Here is a 2,639-nt window from a genome sequence, read left to right on the forward strand (position 1 = left end):
CTAAAATACATGTGTATATAGGTCTTGCATCCTTGGCACAATAAAGGTATATTCTACTCTAGGCTTCATTAATGCCATTCAGACTTGAGGTTCATTGATTGGTATGAATATTAGTTCAGAACTACGTTTTAGGGTCCATACCCAGAGCGGCAACAGTTATTTTTAATCCGACTCAAGCAAGTAAATAGCTAGCCATGTTACTTTAGCTGCAGTGCAAGGCAAGCTTACAATTGTGCAGTCAATGCTTTAGCCAGCTAGATGCTTTACAGCCACTGTTTCACAAGACAACATCCTGGTTTGTTGGTTCTCAATAGTCCCTGAAAGACAAATTAATTCTCCTAACACAAGCTATAGAGATTTTCGTAATTTAACTTTGACAAATATTTTTTAAATATATATATATATATATAGCCACGTCTCTACATTATCACATTCCTCTCAAATTTTACATTTGCTTGACTCGTTGAGACAACTTCCATCTGTTTTGTCAGCAATCTTCGTTGAGCGCCACAAGGCAAGTGTGGCTCGTGTCAAAATTAGTCTTTGGGACCCAAATGCATTATGATTGCGCAAACTCCCCTTGTGGTGGTCTGGAGCAATGAAACCGTCCCACGGTGCAAGCTCGCAACTTTAAGGAGTGTCTTCAGTCCCCGCTGTTCCGTACGGTGTGTTGAAATCTTATCCTGATGCGGAATAGATTGCAACGTATTCATGGCTCTACCTTCGTAGATCGGACTTGGAGATTGTGAAGAGATGTCTTGTGGGGAATGCATGGGTGTCCGAGCTGTGCGCGAGTTTAAAACAGAAAGCTCGGTACATTCAGCTTGTCAACACTTCTTACACAAACAAGTAGCGATGAAGTCATGCTCTTCCCATTTGAGCCATGAGAGATTGACATGCATATCATTGAAGAAGAAATGTCCATATTGGATGGAAACCAAGCTAGTGAGAGGTATCAAGAAAAGTTGTAATTTCAGTTGAAAATTACCAACACTGCAACAGTGTTCAACACTTATCTCCCTCCGGTGGATGGTTGAGTTCCATGCTTACAAAAGGGTTGATTGATACATGTCAGATGACAAGCCTACGACATGGTGTTAAGGTAGCTCCAACGGTTAGGATTGTTTTATATAGAACACTTTATTTGTCATGTTAGAACAATACATTACACCCAAAGAATGTATCCAGAAGAAACATATACATGACGCTCCTCAAAGAGGTCTTTGACATGTCGTTGACCTGTTGAGAGAGAGAGAGCGAACCTATTAGTTCAGTTATGGTCTGCCAGGGTCTGAAAAGCATAAAACAAGACCTACCTCTTTTCAGGTTGTCCTGATTCACACATTGTCCACTACAGGGGCCGCCAGTGGGACTACTGGCATCACAGATGACCACATCACAATGGACAAAGACCTAGGAATCAAAGATTTGATGGTGTCAGTTATTTCAATTTTTTTTTAAAGGGATGATTGACACTCACAAATTAAAGAATAAATATTGTTGGGTGAACTTTGTTACCTGGCCACTCTGCTCAACCGCATCCTCGGCGAAGGAAAACATATGGACCTCAAAGCGTTTGACGTGAGAGGGGAAGTGGACCCTGGCGTCAACTTCTACCGGGTGGAAGACCACACGGTATGGATCCTCGGGGTTCTCACAGCTGCCAGTGTAGAGAGAGAGGGACTAAGTTATGAACAAGAAAACGCTGCAAACCCCAACCACCTTGTGTACAAAGTCTTATGGCGTCATGACTGTCCTGTGAGGATCAGATCAATTTACAGCAGAAGTGGGTTCTTTCTCCCCCTCCAGTATGAACTAAAGGAATGTTTTTGCTAACAGGCTTTACCCAACAATCACCTTTGTCTTGAAAAAACATCTCATATACAATGTAAAGGCTAGAGACGTCCTACCTGTAGAGTAAGCACGTTTCTAGTAAAAATCACAAATAAAACCAATATGACATTCATTTTCTATAGCTAATCTCTGAGTGCATAAAAGGAATGGTAACAGAAAGTAACATTAGACCAGAAAACCGTGAGGCGCAAGCTAGACGTTTGGAACTTTCCTAACCTAGAAAATTAACTTAAAGACCATTCTGCTACCACATCCAAACCATCCTACTCATCACCCACTGAGGAATCAGCGACAGGGTTTGATTAGCCCATCTTCCAGAACGTGTGAAAGGAAAATCCCTCCTGTAGTTCTGTTCAAGACTAGTCATTGGAGCCACGGACAACCAACAACATTGACCTCATGTAGCCAATCAGAGAGAAGACCAACCACCTACCTTTCCACAAATACATTCATGCCTGTACTCCAAGCTGGTGCCGGTTCGTGTGTTCAAAATGTATCAATGATAACGGTGGGGGGTGTGAAGAGAAACCTTGTAACAAGCTGTCATTGTGTCACCTGTGTGTTTAGCCTGTGTTATTAGTTAGCTAGTAATTCAATTAAACCAACTTGTATAGTACTGAATCATAAGGCTGGGGTTTTTGCAGCTGCAAGGAGGATACGATGTAAAGTTAAGTTGACTATCAATTTAATAGATTTCTACCGTCTAGAGTTTAAGTCGGGAGACGGTAACTTTAAAACCGCTTCCTCGGCACCCCAAATCCTACGTTTTTATTTTATTTTAACAG

General features: G+C 41.6%; 1 long non-coding RNA gene across 1 annotated transcript; it reads right to left on the minus strand.

The window, feature by feature from the left end:
* Positions 1 to 1,115: 1,115 nt before the first annotated feature.
* On the minus strand, positions 1,116 to 1,675 carry LOC116365982 (uncharacterized). Its single transcript, XR_004208222.1, has 3 exons — positions 1,519 to 1,675; positions 1,317 to 1,413; positions 1,116 to 1,239 (listed from the first exon to the last, which is right to left on the minus strand). It is a non-coding gene; the product is annotated as an uncharacterized LOC116365982 (long non-coding RNA).
* Between the last annotated feature and the right edge of the window lie 964 nt (positions 1,676 to 2,639).

Source organism: Oncorhynchus kisutch, unplaced genomic scaffold (assembly GCF_002021735.2).
Source record: "Oncorhynchus kisutch isolate 150728-3 unplaced genomic scaffold, Okis_V2 scaffold1329, whole genome shotgun sequence".
NCBI classification, from domain to species: domain Eukaryota; kingdom Metazoa; phylum Chordata; class Actinopteri; order Salmoniformes; family Salmonidae; genus Oncorhynchus; species Oncorhynchus kisutch.